General features: G+C 38.5%; 1 long non-coding RNA gene across 1 annotated transcript; it reads right to left on the bottom strand.

Moving 5' to 3' along the window:
- Nucleotides 1-3,611: 3,611 nt before the first annotated feature.
- Nucleotides 3,612-15,380, bottom strand: LOC129491807 (uncharacterized). The gene is made up of 3 exons (XR_008660620.2): nt 15,041-15,380; nt 12,082-12,136; nt 3,612-3,713 (listed from the first exon to the last, which is right to left on the bottom strand). It is a non-coding gene; the product is annotated as an uncharacterized lncRNA (long non-coding RNA).
- Between the last annotated feature and the right edge of the window lie 1,864 nt (nt 15,381-17,244).

The following is a 17,244-nucleotide window of genomic DNA, read 5'->3' as shown; positions in this document are numbered from 1 at the left end:
CTCCTAGAGGGTCTGGGCAGATTCAGAACCTGATCAATCATAAAGATCCACATTTATAATGATTACTTTTTCAGGATCCTACCATCTATGAAGATTCATAGGGAGCTGATTGCTTGAGCTCAGGAATTTGAGACCAGCCTGGGCAACATGACAAAACCCACCTCTACAAAAAAATACAAAAATTAGCCAGGACTTGTGGTGCACTCCTACAGTCCCAGTTACTCAAGAGGCTGAAGTGGGAGGATCACCTGAGCTCAGGAGGTGGAGGCTGTAGTGAGCCATGACCACACCACTGCACTCCAGTCTGAGTGACAGAGAAAAAAAAAAAAAAAAAGGAAAACTCATAGTGATGTAATGATGTCTGCAGACACGTAAAGTTCTCATGTGAATTATTTATGCTATAATCCTCAATTCCAGGGGCTTTCCGATATTATTATTCACTTGACCTCAACAGTCAATTATTATAAGTTGAAGTATCATTGTCAAAATAATTGTAATTTTTAAAATGAGCTGAATTCAATTAAGCAATCATAGAACTGGATAGTTTCCATGTGTAGTGGGCAATAGGAAGATGAGAGCAGTAAAGACAGCTGGGAACGTGGGAACAGTGGTTTAAAGTCAGGCAATTCTGTTGGCCTCTCTAGCACCTGAATTAAGACAGGATTTATTGCTGTCAAAGAAGTGGAGGGATCAGATTCATGAGCGAGAAATATCGGCAGACTCATAGGGATCAGCTTCATGAGGGAGAAGTATCTGCAGGTCTGCAACATTCCAACATAAAGGTGTCTATGTTCTGCTTCTGAAGAAATTCAATTTCCATCCCAAGAGATGGAGTCTATTATCAAATTATATTATTAAATAAAGACATTATAGATCAAGAATGCATTGGTTGGCTTTTTAAAAAATTGGTAATAAACTCTCTAACGTAAAGGCTTTGAGACATCAGGAACGTGGCATGGCAGAGTAGCCCACATGATACTGAGAATGATTCAAAGGTACTCACCTAAGATGCATTGACCTGGGCTGGTGATTTCTAGGATCACGAAGAGACTGTGTTTGAGAAAGTTTTTCTTTACAGGCGAGGAAATTATATTCAGCACATCCTTCATTTAATGTAAAATAGGAAAAGCTCTTTCCACTTCACATTGTCGGGGGAAAGCAGCAGCCGTGGCCGAAAGATTCAGAATACTTGTTTGAACGAAGGCAGAAGGTTCAGGCCATCAAAATAAGTCGCCCTCTAGGTTAAATTAACCACAGACTTTCAGCTCCTAGAAGGAAACAATTCTAATTGTGAATATCACTGATTAAAACAGCTACTTGGAGGGAGGCTTAAGCTAGTACATAACTAAACAAGTATTGCTGAGAAGTGACTAATTGGGCCAATGCAGATTGAAGGAAGAATTGTTTGGGATGTTCAGACAAGGACATCATTATTGAAGCAGCTAAAAATAGATAAGTGGAAAAATGAATAAGTAAATAAATAAATGAAACAATTAGAGTACAAAAAAAAAGTAAGATGAAACTACATAAACATCATCTTGCACCAGGCCTCCTCCATATTTTGTACAGAAGTGATAAAACACAAAGGAATGCACACTTACCTCTAACTCTTTCAGTCTTGAATCCGCTCCCGTTCAGTCTCCACACCAGCACCAGAGTGCTGTGTGTCCCTGTAGACAGACACCAAACCTTTGAATCCAGAAACCAGGACAGTGTGGCCTGCAAATGTCACCCAGGCAAACAGGTCCCTCCAGACGGCTGGTTTGCCAGACTTCCCTCTCTGCCAGTGCATTGTAAATTTCATACTCAAGGAATTTGGATTCTAGACACAGGAAGTTCTGTTCTGACTTCACTGCTAAGTTCCTGATTAACTTTGAATATTTGAGTTCTCCTCATACACAAGTAAAAGGATAAAAGTTTAATAAACTGTAAGAATATTTGCAGTTCTTAATTTCTAAGCTAACTTTGCTGACTTGATACCTGAAAAGGATGGGAAGGCAGAGGCGGGTTTCACTGTCCCTTTGCTGTCATGGCAGTAGACGTGCTTGGGCATGGCTGTAAAGGAGACATCTGCTGTGAATGTTCTGCTGAGATACCTCCAGCCTCTGACTGATGGTTAACCGCGGGCTCTCAGCCTCAACACTCAGACATCCTGGGCTGCATCATCTGTTGCAGGGACCATCCTGTGCACTGCAGGCTTGTCAGTAGCATCCTCAGATGCTACCTCCTAGATGCCAGGGACACTCTGCCGTGTGACAATAAAATTGTGATCATATGCCACCAAATGTCTCCTGGAGGGCAAAATCGCCCCCACTGCAGAACTGCCTGTGTATGTGAGGCTGAGTGAGACTGTCTATCTACGAATTATTCAATCCATTGCACCTGCTTTTAGTTCCAGATGTAAGAACCTGCTCTCTGTCAGAAAGAATACATGGACGGACTTCCTTGATGCTTGAAGTAATTCACAACAACGCCAATGTCTTCATCGACACATCTTTAAAAGACAACGCCAGAGCTTCTTGTGATTATCATAGTTGAGAAAGTGAAAGATTATGTCAACATAGTCACCCTTGACCTGTGGGTTGAGAGGAGATTAGAAATGGAAGTTGGGATAACATGCATTACTTTAACAATTATAAGATGAGTTTTGAAGCTACCCTCTGGGGGTAACACACACACACACGTTTCTCTCCCCCCTTAGCGAGCATCTTGAAGACAGGTTCATGGCATATGAATCTTTAGAGTCCTGATCTACGCTACACTCAGCACACTGTTGATGCTTAGTAAAGTTTATGTTTGTTTGCTGATTAAAATTATAAATTTTAGAAACTGTCATTGAATAAAAGACCACCACAGAGTCCAGAGAATTAGACCTTAAACTTAGGGCTTGCTATTGCACCACAAAGTGCAAATAAAAGCTCACTAAGTAGAGTCTTTTTGTCTAGCCAGATTTAAAATCATAAGCATGGGTATATTTCAACGTAAGTTTAACAGTGAGTAATGCATGGAGCATCCCATTTCTTTCAATTTATTAAATACCAAATCATTTAAAGATGATACACATAAATTTACACATCCCTCTGAGAAGGTATAAATGCCCCTTCCTGATAAGGAAAGAAGAAAAACGGATACAGAGGCACCTCTGTCTCTGGTGCTTTATTTAAGATAGGGCTGAATAAAAACAGTGAAGATATTATTAAGAGTATGGCTTACACCAGCTGGAACTTGTAAAAGAAAAACCATAAATAGTAGTTTAAATTACACGAAGCACTTTCTTGTGCCATTGCTCATTAAATTTCCAAAACGATTCTAAGAGACAGTATTATTTTCATACCTCTTTAATGGATGAGTTGACAAATTTCGGGAAGTCAAAGCCAATTGCTGATGATCATAGAGTCCATTTGCAGCAAATTCAAAGATTTGAATTTGAAATTCTGACTCCAAATCTTCTGTTCCTTCTATTGTACAGGCTTCTATTTGGAAACTTAAATTTTACCCTGGCTGTCATGCAACTAGAAGAGACTCTGACTCATCACCAGGGACTACAGTTCCCTGTGGGACCATGATTTCAAGAATATAAGCAAGTTTACCCAGCAACTTAGGTTGGGAGAGAGTCCTTGAGGATGTGAAGTTGAAAAGGCTCTGTCTAAATCATCCAGAGGCTTGTGGGGCATAATCTGTTCCTGGGTGTTTTTTCCACAGCATATTAAATTCTGAACATAGTATAAAATGAAATTTATCAGATTACATTTCTAAAAATCCCTGTATTTCTTAAATATGTTATTTTACTTGACAATCAATTCTTATTTTTCAAAAGAACTAGCTTCTTTTTTGTCCTTCACAAATTAAGCTGTAGATTCTGTCAACCTGTCAACACCACACACATAAACATACACCTATGGACACCACACACACATACACACACCCATACATACACACGAATACACACATACACATACACGCACACACATATACATATATATAAAGTCAATTTGTTAAGCCCTAAAAATCCATCTTTTCTTTAGAAATTGTGACAAGAATTTTGTAACTTTGTAATCTTAAATTAAAAAAAAGCACAAGTATTGTGCACTGGAAATAAATAGTATAATAAACAAAGCAGGTGTACTCAAAATCCTGCATGGGGACGCCATGGGGAGACCAGGACGGAGGATACCAGGTGGCCTGGAGGGCTAATGTGTCATGTGAGGACCACAGGTCATACAGTTGTACTGTATGGAATTCATGCTGAACAAGTAGATTTTAGCTGGTATTGCCACACACAAAAAAAATACAGAAAAAAATGGGTAACTGTGAGATCACATATGTTAATTTCCTTCACTACAGTAACATTTTTACTGTATATATATATGCATGTATCCTATAACATCATTTATATACCTTAAATATACACAATACAATTTAATTTTAAAAAGATACAGCATTAATGACAGAAACTAGTTTATACGTATTGTCAAAGTGAAGATGTTCTTTAGCGTGTCAAAGAGATCATGAACGGAGACAATGTTTAATGATTTCAGTAGGTGAAAAATATCTTGAGATTAATGAACAAAATCTAGTTAAGACAATCCAAAATAAAACAAATACACATTCATAAAATTTAACTATTCAATGACTGAATTACATAAAAACATTATATTCATTATCTTCTATCTATTGAAATAATTTTTTGATTTGGAAAGTAACCTGAAAAAATACTATAATTTATGTACAACAATTTTTAGCTTTCACGCAGATATAGAAAACACATTTTAATCTTATTTTATTCTAGAAAATTGAGACACGGGCTTTATATTCTTCACCGGGATTGCTATGTGTGTTGCTTATACCATACTGAGCATAACATTGAATTAATTGTCCACAGTCATCTAAATATTCAATGTAAAAGGCCAGGGTTTGATTCATTTATCTTGCCCATAAAGCTCACGTTTACAACTTCCTGCTATCTAAAACTTATATCAGGATACATTTAGGAGTGTTCCAGTGAATGAAAATTCTATTTCTACAAGGTGACTTAATCAGAACTTTCTAACGGGTTTACAATTTCTTGAGGTGAGAAACATTTTCCCAGGGGGGAAGGAATTAAGAGGCAGTCTAATGAAAATCATTACTCTGAACATTAAAATGCAAGGTTAAGCTTCAGAGAACCTGTGTGTTTCATGGGCTCATGATTTCCCAGGATGCTTTGTGTTCTAACCAGACGTGTCTCCGCTTTCTAAAGATGGAAGGGCTGATCACCATGATTTGGACACTTCATAACTTTTACTTACACACAAACTACATATGGACATAATATCCTCCTGTGAATTTCTCCCAACTTCATTATCGTTCACATAACCTTCCTTGGTCATAAAATGTACATATATGTAGTCTGTTCTACGCTCATAGTGTGAAGTCAGTCTCTTAACGGTAACCGAACCATTGTCATTCAGGTCTGCTTTTCTTTAAGAACATTTTCATCCATCGGGTCTCAAGGTTGATATTCTCTTAAGTATTAACTCCTCACAGCTGGACAGGTTTCTGTTCTTCTTTGTTTTGTTTTTAACTATATTAGATGAACCAAATAAACTTCAATCAGTTGGAATAAATCCAAAATTTGTTCTAAATATTGAATTGCCCTGGACTCAAGTTTAGAATCTCTTCTCTTTCTGTATTGATCACATTAGTATGTACAGGCTCTTCTGAAATATTGCATTCATTACCAAAAAGACTTATCATACTTCATTTATTTCAACTTTTTCTTATTCATTTTTTGCAAATTCTACAGTAAAATAATTTCGTGAGTCTGAGGTTGGCCTGGACTCTATTAGAATTACTCTTAGAATTATGCAGAACTTCGTTACAATATATATCCATTTTTTGAAAAACTGAATATATTTTGATAGAATAAGAGATATATTGGCATTATCACATAAGAGAGACAAGAAGTTAAGGAAAGCTAATTGTGGCTAATGTTTGCACATTGAATATAAATGTATCCTATACGTTTGAGTTATATAAATGAAAATAAGTTTGAATAAAAGGGAAATTTGTAAGTTAAAACTTTATATGTAACATGGAAGACATAAGTTATAAACCATAATTGTCTATTATACATTCAATAAGAATAGATGTAATGATAAATAGTGTTTTATATGTAATCAATATTAATGTAAGCCGACTTAATTTTTAGGCTAGACAAACTTTTAGAAGCCATTGGAAAATGTATGCTTGCTTAAATAAAATCATTCTGTGGTATTTATAAGGCAACAATGTCAATGTCAGCATGTCTTGTTCCAATGTTGAAACAAGAAAAATGATGGACAAATGTTACAAACTGATGATTTTCCTAAGGTTTTTTTTTTTTTTTTTTAATGTGCATGGAAATAACAGGGTGAACAGACAGTGGTCTGGAGGAAATTGCTCAACTTCATCAGACAGGGAAGCAGTAACAGAAGAGTCCATAACGGAGGGGCACCAAGGGTGTCCACCCAACCCCAGGGGCACGTGCATCCCGGACTGCGGCTCCTGCACAGCAGGCAGCTGCTTGAAGAAGATGCTGGAGGCATTCGGGAGGCAGGACCAGTGAATGGGCTACTTCAGGCACTGATGGACATCTCTGCCTTCTCTCCTCTGCCTCACAGTCAGCACTGTCCTCACTTTCTGAGACATTTGGGCGGTGAACAAAACACCGTGGGCAAGCATTCCTTCTTGTATCCTGTTTCCCAAGTGTGCCTACAGTAATGAGACAACTGGCAAAACATCTGTAAAACGGCAATGCACGGAAACAGACGTTGAACATATGCACACATACGGCCAGGGGGCTCCTTAGGAATCCAGCAATCACAGACTAAAGATCCATGCTTTAGAAGCCACTGTTTGTTTAAAATAGGATTTCTTTGTTTTATACTTACTGTCCAATGAAAAAGAAGATATTGTCTTTCCTGTCAATGTTCTTTTAAACAGGTCATGTTCTTTCTCCTAATTGAAACATCTTTTTATTATGCTTGTTGGTGACTTATGGAGAATACTTCACAGAAGCTGGTTTTAGAAAAGCAGCTCTGATTTATAATGGGTGCGGAATATAACTGCAGGTAAGGTGTCTTCTCTAACGACTGTTACCCTTGTTCCAAGCAAACATTTCACTATCTTATTATCTGTGAGCTCAGAAAGAACGTGTTTAACATTTCATGTAAGCAACCAGCTCTTGGGAGAAAGGGAAAGTCTCATGCGTGTGTGTTTACATATGTGTATGTGTGTGCATATAACATTTTAAGTTAATAAACTTGAGGATTAGAAAGTCTTTTAATGCATGGTGACACCATGTGCTCAGAAAGAAAAGCCCTGAAGAAGTTTTGATGAACAAATCCACTTCATGATGACTTCTTATCATACTTTGATTTCTTCAATAAAATTTTGACCATATATATGTAGACAAAATAAGATTATTAAAAATTTCAGGAAAAAGCAATGAATATAATTAAATGGTATAAAATTCCTATGCTTTTAGTTTAGTAATTATTATATCAGATACACTTTTAAAATTATCTACTTTTTCAAATGTTTTATAAATCTATTGAGATGATGATGTATGTTTCTACTTAACTTACTGCTAATATTATTTATAAGATTCTAGTGTGAAGCCATCTTCACTTTTCATATATTCAGGTATCATTTTAATATACTGCAAGATAGAATTTCTAATAATTTAATTAAGCATTTGTCTTCATTTCATAGAGAGATGTCTACTTTTCTTCAGCAAATATCATACCTTTTGCTGTTAGCATCAGAGTTATGCAGTATCTAGAATGAAAACTATGTATGTATATATAACTATATATACTATACACACATATAATATACACACAGAGACACACACACATGCCTATATATCCCATTTTTTATGTTTGAGAAAAAACTTAAATATCTTGCTTGCATAATCAGTTTCATGAAAGTGCTGAGAGCATCTGGAATTTATGCTTGGGAAGGGGTTGTTGAAGTCAGCCATTTTCAATAATTTTTATACTTGTTATTGGAGTATATATTTTTAAGTCTAATTTGAACATTAAATTGCCACTCTCTCATCTGCATTAATTTATATTTGTGTAATCTCTGTAAACATCAGGAATTCCCTTTCAAAAACCCAACAGTCTGTGTTTATCTTCTCTTTTTGTTCCATGTATATATTTATATGTGTGTATTATGTTGGCATGTGTTTTTTATTTTAAAACTTTGATAAATATGTTATTATTATCCTAACACCAGGCTTGCAGAGTCCTTCCTTTCTTCATTGACTGATTTTACTCTTTATTTTTTTTTACTACTTTAATTACTGTATTTTAATAGGATGTTTTCATATTTAGTATTTCAAATCCCGTTTATTGTTCTTTTTCAACATTTTCTGGAGTAATTTTGTACATATTCTTTCTCTCTAATATTAGAGTTTGCTTACTAAGTTCCATTACAAATAACGTAGCTGAATTTCTGTATTCTAGATTTTCTAGAGGGGTGATTTAAAATACCTCTATGGTGTTAAGTATTTTCAGTCAAGAAGATGATCTATCTTTTCCTTTATGCAGGGCTTGCTTGGCATCTTTATTTTCTCCCCCAGATTTTAAGTTTTATGGAGCTAGGGAATGAAGACCATGTCTTACTGCCTGGGCACACCATCGGTGTTGGTTGAACAAACAGAAAGAAGTGTCACCTAGGGAAGGTAGCAGTGACTGTATATAACTGAGGAAGAAGCACACACTCCTTTGAGTAATTTTGCCAAGATCTCAGGCTGGTCATTCGCTGAGCTGAGATAACACACTTGTCTCTGGATCCTCGATTAGTGCTCACTACCTCTGTAAATGCACAGCAAGCGCGAGCTTGCGAGAAATAATAGCATAGAAGACTTCGCATCATAAACTAAGACCTTCCCAACATCGAACTTTTTCCATCACATTTTACAAAGCCTGACTCTTCCTTCAATTGATTTGATACACTGCCACTGCAAGGACTGATAAGTAACAATCTAGTAAGCCTCAGCCCAAAATGCATGTAATACTTCTGAGCAAACGCACAGCCCCTGAGGTTATAGAACATTACCAGCTCAACCCTGACCCAGACTGAAGACACTCATTCCCTTCTCATGGCTTTCAGGAGAAAGTTCTAGAGGCAGAGGGCAGCCAGAGAGTGAGGTAGGTGGGTGGGCTAGTTCCAATTTTTTGACTTTGCTGCACAAAAGAATTTGAGAGCAAGTCCAAGATAAGAGGAGGCACAGAAATGTATTGTAAAGTGAAAGCCTACTCTGAGAGGCAGAACGGGCTGCTCAGAGGGAGAGGCAGCCCCTGGTGCCTCGAGGGGAATTCCTTTCATGGGAACTGCACATCCATCTTCATAAAATACTGGTGAGGTCCAGGAGGCAAAGGTGGACCTGTGGTTGGCACATGTGCTCAGTGTCTGCCAGCTCCAACATACATCACATGTGTCATTAGTGTAGAAAATCTCCTTGGAGGTGTATTTGTTACTATTAATATGAGGAAAAAGTAGTGACTTATTCCTCCATAAGCTTTTTCCACTGTAAGCTAAACCTTAAGCCCAGCTGCACATGCAGGACCCCAGAGAGGCCCCGACCACACCAAAGGCAGGAGTTTGCAGCTAACAGCTTCTTGGGCTTTTGGTACTGATTGCTGGGAGATTGGGGAGAGGATTCCATCAGAAATAAGGGATTTTTGTTCTCTTTCACGGGTTGTCCCAGGTGACAGGAACTTGTAACCACCTGGTGGTCTGCTGGTATCCTGGAGGCCTGCTCATCTTGCAAAAGAGCCGCGTGCTCATTCATGAGGGTGCAAGGGACGCGTGGTCCACTAGGACAGGAGCCTCAGGGCCTCCACAGGGAACAAGCCAGTATGCCCTCCCTGCCTCAGGAGCAGAGGGTGTGGTTGGATCCCCATTGTAACCTCTTGCAGTCTCTGCCTCTAATCTATATTAGCCTGCACCCAGAGTGATAGGAAAGATGTAACACAGGGCTGTTTACCCCGAGCTACTGTGCAGCCAGTAGAGAAGACAGTGCCTTTCTCCAACAAGGCAGCATATGCGCACGTCATCACAGCAGGGCCCCCAGATCATGTAGCGTGTTCGCATTCCTAAATTCCTACGCTAATTGGAAACTCAACACACTGATACCTTAGGTATTACCACTCAAGTTTTATCTGCAGGAAGTGCGGTAATATTGACTCATAAGTTACTCATCATCATACTAAAATTGACAAAAAGTAAGACAATGTGTTAGCAGTGTTTCTTTGCAGAATATCTAGCTTCACAAAAAAAGATAAGCTGAATCATTTGACATAGTAATTAGTAGCTTATGGCACACACTGCTATATGTAATGTACAGATATAATTTTAAATGTACTTTTAAATGTTTTAACCCAGAAATATTTGAACATCATTTAAAAAATAATAAATGAAAACTTCTGTCTCCCACCCCCTCTGAAGCATCCTTATCCCCATTTCTGTGCCCCCAAAGATAACTACTAAAATTATTTAATTATTTCTGATATTAAATCACCATGTCCCTAAGTAATAGCTTTATGCTGCTTAATATGAGACATAATTTATATCCCCATGTACTGAGGACTCAGCTACTCCCCATTTTCCCTGGTTCCTCTCCAATATATAGAAATGTTACTGTTTTTAGTATTTTCCACACCCATTATTAAGACCACATGTTATTTCTTTTTCCATTATCTATAGGTACTATCTACTGATTTTTATTTTGTGATATTAATGCTCTTTTATTACTAGGCAAGCTTACAAAATTATCATCAGGTAATATCACAGTGTTGCTCAACTTTATATATGTATAAAAGCCCTATTATATAAATTTAACAGGAAATAACAGTGTCTTAACAGATAGGAATTAACAGAATACTTTTAATCAGGGTGGGTTTTCAGATTTTGCCATATCCAAATCACAAACAAAAATGTCTGATTTTTTTGAAGCTTCCTTGCAAAACAATCACGGTTCAGTCATTATTCTTATGGTGAAACATCTTTAGCCAGCGCTCTCTATCAGAACGATAAATGGGATTTAAATGGAGAGCTGTTCCCAAATATTCCTATTTTCTGTCTCTATTTCCGTGTTTCTGAACAGTTACACTGAACAGTTCCTTGTATATTAAAAACTAGGCTATCAAAATATAATGCCAATTTAAGGTACAACAATTATTTACATTACTGTTACTGGGAGAAAAAAATGATGTAGTAAATTAATCTTTGTGCAGCAAAGTACTCCTTAAAATAGGTTTTCAGTGTGGATGGTAATGAACTATTGCTATCTCTATGGAACAGACATCTTGAAATAACTATGTCCAAAGTTGTTTAAAATCCATTCCTGAAAATTTCAGTTTCAGCAAGGCGAGGAAGACTGATTTCTCACTTATAACACCAAACAGCACAAGCCTGTGATTTAGTTTTTTTCCCCAATCCTTTGCTCAATGTAGGGAGCTCGTGAATCAGCTGTGACTTTTACATGCTTTGCTGTGACCTTCCACTGATAATCATAATAATGTTTGGCTGCCAAGTACCCATCAGCTTCATAAAGTCAGCAGCCTTCAGATTCATCTCATAGCATTAATTTTACAAGTTAAAAAGACAAGCAAGACAGACGTGATGGCTTTCAGTATTACTTGCTCCCCTAAAAATATTTCCTATGAACAATAAACAAACAAATCTCCAATTTGGCGAAGCTATAAACTTTCAGGCTTCATAAAAATTAATTTAAATGGATGTGGCAGTGAGTTTGGGCTTGTAAAGATTAGGAGACGTCTGTTGCTGTAATTGCCTGTGCGGTGCCTCTGTCACTCAGGAGTGCCCAGGCTGCAGTAACAGCGCTCATCAGAATCTAATTCTCAGATCAAATTCCTGTCTTCAATATATCCTTTAATAAGGCTTCCACTCTCCATCTTTTAGCCTTAATTATTGCTCCCTGTCTCCCTTGACAACCAAATTAAAAGGTACAGCTGCAACTCCATAATGGCAATCGTCATAATAACACTTCAAAAATCACAAGCTACTCCACGGCAAATCCAGGCTCACCTTGTCAAGGTTGGGTGTCTTCTGATAACTAGATTTTCTATGGATAGCTTCAGCACTGGAAGATAAGAAATACAATTATATAATCTTTTATTGATTTTTTTTCTTTTGCTCCCCCTTAGTATTATGTACAATTATCTGGGCAGTTTTTAGAGTGTTAAAGCTGGAAGTGCAAAATTTACAAAGATTCACTGAAGTGGAATGTTTTAACTCTTTGTTGAATACAGTTATTTTTGTTGAAAATTAAAGCCATGGTAGTGCGCATGGTGAAAGACTTTTGGTTTTGACTCTGGGCTGCCTGGGTGTATGTACTGACTTTAGCTGTTGTGTGACTTTGTGAAGGTCGCATGATCTGATGCATGAACCATCGTGTATTTATTTGTGAATGTGAGTAAAGCAAACTATCATAGCAAAAACAGACCGATTCTACTTTTAATGTGTTATTTTCGACCATGGTTATAAACTTCTCCTTATGCTGTTCCTGAAATGACTTTGTCTTCAAGGCATATATCTACAGACTCCTTGTCTTTCCTAGTGGCATGAACTTCCCACTTTAGTTTTTATTTTCTTTGTAAGCAAAGGATTGACCTTTGGTGGTTAAAACTTAGAACTTTTTTTAACCACCTGACTTGTCTTTTTATTGCTCCGTGGCTCTTTCCTGACCAGCACCATCTTCCATGGGTGCCTATATTTGAGGAGGTGGTTAGTGGTGATGGCTGCTGCTGGTGGGTGGTGATGGCTGCTGCTGGTGGGTGGTGATGGCTGTTGCTGGTAGGTGGTGATGGCTTTTGCTTGTGGGTGGTGTTGGCTTTTGCTGGTAGGTGTTAGTGGTTGACGGCTGTTGCTGGTGGTGGTTGGTGATGGCTGTTGCTGTTGGGTGGTGATGGTTGTTGCTGCTGGTAGTGGTGATGGCTGTTGCTGCTGGTGGTTGGTAGTGGTGATGGCTGTTGTTGGTGGTACTGGTGATGGCTGTTGCTTGTGGTGGATGGTGATGGTTCTTTACAGTTAGTGGGGATGTTTGCAGTTGTTGGCAAGGCTCTTATGAACCATTTCACAGAGTAGCCTTGACTAAAACCACATCCTCTCTCTTACTACTCAGCTCTGTTTTTATTTCTTTCCATCATTTTCTCCTTAATGTCTTCTCCTTCACTTGTCCTGCCCATAGACTCTCAGTTTTGTAAAAACGACAACTGGGCTTCTGTAAATTCAGAATAATGTGACTGCCATCTTGCATAATTTATAGAAAGCCTTCCAGCCTCAATGAGTGGAGATGTCTTTCTGAGGAAAAACATCTGAAGCATTTCTCAGATTTTTAAAATTTTGTATAACACTTGGTGATCTATGTAATATCACATATTACATAATTGCAGTCATGGCTGGACTTGACTGAATATTTCATTTATTGTGCAGATATTGATCATCAGAAAGGCAGAGTTAGAGAGAGAGCTTCTGAGACTGTAAGAGGTGTTTTCTGGAGTCACTTTTTCAGAGAGCTAATGAAGGGGTGAGCATAATCCCATGATGATGGATTTATTTATCCAAGAAAGATGCATGAAGTGGGGAAGGGAATTTAGTTTGGCTAAGGTAACAGATACAAACCAAATGGCTCCATCAAATATTATCAGAATGGGCCACAGTAGGGATCGTATGAGCAAAAATCTTTTAAATAGCTCACCTGACACAGTAGTCAATTTGGAATAAAAAATAGCAACGTAATTGTGTATTGCGGCTGGAAAAGTCAAGGACAGCGGAAGCAAATATGTAAGGCAGTGTTTTTGTAGATAAGGAGAGCCTGCAAGAAGGTAAGAACTCTAAACCTGGAAGCCTTTAATTACTCAGATACCAGTATTGATTGGGATAGCAACTGCCGGAAATGAGGGCCAGAGATCGGCTTGTAAAAGAAGGGCAGGGCTGTTTTCTTAAGCAGTTTATTGAACTATCTACATGGTCTCAGGCGATCCTAGCTCTAATCCTACCAAATAGGAGGAGCCTCGGGGGAGCGAAGACCCGATGAGACCTTGACTGATGAGTGGCTTCTCCTAGACAGAGATGATTTATGGTGAGAAAACACAAACAAAGGCAGGGTCAAGAAATGTCAAAGAAGATTAAAAGTTAAAGGAGAGCTCGCAAGTCACTGATTGGGAAACAATTTGAAAGTGATGGGGGCGTTTAAAAATAGCCCTGTGATGACTTGAGACCTTACAAACATAGCTCCATGATAAGTGAAGAAAACGCACTGAGTGAATGCTGAGAATATCGACCATATACTGGAGATGCTTATACAACAGCCATTTCATCTCCCTGGCCACTTATGAATTATATTCTATTTTCCACATGATTTAGAGATGAACTTGCCGATGTCCAGGAGGAATAGGAAATTTCCTTTAAGTCATAGTTAATAGCCAAGACAGGCCAGCCTTATGTTGATTAATAAAATACAAACTGCCACCATGTTAAAAAAGCTGATTTCATAGGAAGATTTGTAAGGCCCTTTTAGATATTGATATATATTGGTTGTTGGATAGTTTAAGCGACGATGGTTCAAACAAAGATTCGTTTTTATCTAGGTAATTCAGACTCTAGGATTTGCATTTTCCACAAGGTCTGTGTGTTTGAGAATCAGATTGTCACAGTACATGACAGAAAATATGAAATCAGAACCTGGAGGTACTGATGTGAACCTAAGCCTCTCTAGATTCTGGCTGAATGGGTTTGGGAAGCTGCTTAACCACCTGTGCTTCAGTTTCCTCACCTGTAATACGGATAATAACAGGGGTTCTTTATGGCACTTTGATGAGGAATTAGTAAGTTAATATTTACAAAGGGCTTAGGAGACTGCTTGAAATATGTGAAGTAGGATGTAATAAATCTTTAATAATAACAATGCCTGGCCACGTAATTGCTATTTTCAAGGCTTCAAAAATGGCTTAGTGTCCAGGATGAATGTTTAATTTGCACTTACCCATTTGAAAGCAGACACGGAATTTCTTTTTTTCAGGTAATTGAAAGGATGAATAGTTGACCAGAATTAGGAGTCCAGAGATCTGGGGACCAGTAGCAACTTCAGCCCTTGCCTCCCCAGAAAAAAGAATTTGACTAATTTGACTGAGGGGCATAAAGCAAGAAAATAGACGGAAGCAAGTTCTAGGGCAGGAATGGAAGTCTACTTAAAGAGGGCTTATAAGCCGGGCGCGGTGGCTCACGCCTGCAATCCCAGCACTTTGGGAGGCCGAGGCGGGCGGATCATGAGGTCAGGAAATCGAGACCATCCTAGCTAACACGGTGAAACCCCGTCTCTACTAAAAATAGAAAAAATTAGCCGGGCGTGGTGGCAGACGCCTGTAGTCCCAGCTACTCGGGAGGCTGAGGCAGGAGAATGGCGGGAACCCGGGAGGCGGAGCTTGCAGTGAGCCGAGATCCCGCCACTGCACTCCAGCCTGGGTGACAGAGCGAGACTCCGTCTCAAAAAAAAAAAAAAAGAGGGCTTATAACAGGAAAGAATGAAAGGTGCCCTTGGAAGAGACCCAAGTGGGCACGTGAAGGTTAAAGAGAGAAGGTCAAGTGTCTGGTTTAATCGTGATCCTAAGATTTTGATAGACTCGCCCCTTTCCCACGATTCTTCCCTCAGGGTGCACTGTCCGCATGCGCAAAGCCCTCCTTGCCCTGGGAAATGCGCATGCGCAGTGTACTCAGGGACTGACAGGTCCCGCTGAGGCTTTCTTCCCATTTCCAGTGCTGTGTACCCGGAAGATCCTACATGGCCATTTTCGTCTCTTAGTACGCGTTCCCAGAAAGTTTCTTCTCCCTGGGGCCCGCATTCAATGAACATTTTGATGTTAACAGGTGTGGACCATCAGGAAAGGGCGCCTCCTGGCACTGTCGGATTATCACCCTCAAAGAGGCAATGCAATTATTGCTGAACTATCACCCGATGTTTCTCGTGGGTCGGGGAGAGCCCTCTCCTGCTCCGCTCAGCCAGTCCAACTACCTGTCACACACGTGTGGAGCTCAGTGGCTTTCCGTGCTAGGGCACTGGCAAGAAAACACGTAGAGGATGCAGAGGAAACGGGATTAGAAATGTGCAGAGCCATGACAGGTATGTGGAAAACACACTCAAACCTTATGGGTCTACAGTGGACATTTGGTGGAGGGGTTTTTGCTTGTTTCTTTATTTTTTTTCAAAATTGATAGTTGTCCTGGATTATTTGCAGGACATGACCAATATCACATCTATATTATATGGAAAACAATTTATTTGTACCTATTACTAACAAACTTTAATAAGTGTGTTAGAAAAGTGGACATGAACTTTTTACTACCCATGTAGAAAGTGACGTTACAAATCAAAAAGAGATGAAAAAGTATGAGCCAAAAAATATAGGAAAGATGTGTTAGTGAGATATTTCAGACAATTGATACAAATACTATAATATTTTATGGATTTTATAATTTTATGGTATTCAGTATGATTTCGTTTCTAACACTAAATAGCTACCTTCCTAAATAATTTAGATTCACAATTTTGTTCTTTTTTCTTAAAGAAAATCTTCTCTAATTTATAATGTTCAGTCACTATAAAAACTAAATCCACCCCTGAAGAAAATCCAGATGATTTTAAAGCACGTGATGTATGACTATTTGAAAAACATGCTACAGAAGAGGGGTCAGCAAACTATGGCCTGCAGAACAAAGCTAGCCCACAGCCTACATTTATAAAAAAAAAAGTTTGATTGGAGCACAGCTGTGCCCATTCATTTTCATATGGTCTACGACCGCTACAGAGTTGAACCAGTGTAGACCTTACGGTCTCAAAGCCTAAGCTATTTACTCTTTTGCCCTTCACAGAAAAAAAAAAAAAAAAAAACCCCAACGACACTGCTATTTGGTCTGGGTCAATATCTACATATGGTCCTTCAGATCTGCAAGGTCGCAGTTTGAGAGTCTGCTGTTAATGTTTTAAAATAACACATGTTTTACATTAACTGTGCCTCATATGATAATAAATATCTAGAAAAACAGGAAAAAATACAGAAGCTCATAATTAGAGCAAATAAGTCAATCTTCATGCTAAAATAAAATGTTGCTGTTTTTTCTCCATACACTTATTTCCTGAGATTCCTGCAAGTTTTAATGTAGTTAATTCGTCTCATGCCTCCTTATGACATA

Source organism: Symphalangus syndactylus, chromosome 10, assembly GCF_028878055.3.
Source record: "Symphalangus syndactylus isolate Jambi chromosome 10, NHGRI_mSymSyn1-v2.1_pri, whole genome shotgun sequence".
NCBI classification, from domain to species: Eukaryota; Metazoa; Chordata; class Mammalia; order Primates; family Hylobatidae; genus Symphalangus; species Symphalangus syndactylus.
This window is presented reverse-complemented; position numbering and strand designations above follow the sequence as displayed.